This window comes from Triticum aestivum, chromosome 5B, assembly GCF_018294505.1.
Source record: "Triticum aestivum cultivar Chinese Spring chromosome 5B, IWGSC CS RefSeq v2.1, whole genome shotgun sequence".
Taxonomy (NCBI): Eukaryota; Viridiplantae; Streptophyta; class Magnoliopsida; order Poales; family Poaceae; genus Triticum; species Triticum aestivum.
This window is the reverse complement of record NC_057807.1, coordinates 106,091,671-106,092,639: the sequence shown is the minus strand read 5'-3', so window position 1 is coordinate 106,092,639 and position 969 is coordinate 106,091,671.

The window sequence follows — 969 nt, the reverse complement described above, 5'->3', positions numbered from 1 at the left end:
CCCGCGCCCCCCGCGCTGGAGCCGCAGCTCACCCCGCCGGCGCCGCCCTCCAGCCAGATCCGGCGTCCCTCGCCGCGGATTCGCCTGCCCCGCGTCCTCTCCGGCCCTCCCTCGTCTTCCCCGGCCACAACTCCGGTGAGCCGCCGCCTCACCTTGAAGTCCGTGAAGATCTGAGATCCGACAAGGTTGACCCCGAAATTTCGTCTGTCCCTGGATTTTTATCATTTTGTTGACCTGTTCATTGCATCATAACTCCATGCATACTGCTCCGTTTTGTGTGTATGATATATAGAAATGTTCGTTGTGAGATGCTCTTCATTTCATTTCATTAAGCCATGCTTGTTTGAGTGCATATTTATGCCCAAATAATCGTTGCAAGAGTGCTATATGATGTTAACCTGCTGAAACTGTTATAACTTGATGATTTGTCATTTTTGTTGCATTTGATGTGTGCATCCTATGAGCTTGATGTCTACATGTGTTTTGTACTATGTCATGCCATCTTTACAGTGGTTCTATCCATGTATTTTTGTGAGCCTTTTAGTGAGTGTATCGAGATGGTTAAGTAGGGTACTTGCTATTACTGTTTTGCTAGGCAGATTCTGTTATATCATGATGTTATGTAAACCTGCCGCTACAAGCCATTCCATGCATAATCTGGAGATGTTCACTAAGGATGTTTTGTTGTACATGTCATGCTCTATCCAGTCATGCCCCTGGTTGCATTTATAGCATGCCGTAACTTGTTGTTATCTTGCTCCAAACATGCTAAATAATGTTGCTGTCAGCCTGTTAACATTAAGTTCAGTTTTGCCATGAGCTTTGCTAGTTATCCATGCACCCTATGAACTTGTTATTCCATGCTTAGCTTCATAAGCATGTCTTCGTACTTTTGGTAACCTTTTCATGCCATGTATTGCTCTGTGGTGAGTAGTACAATCTCACCAACATGCCTACTTATTGTTGTTC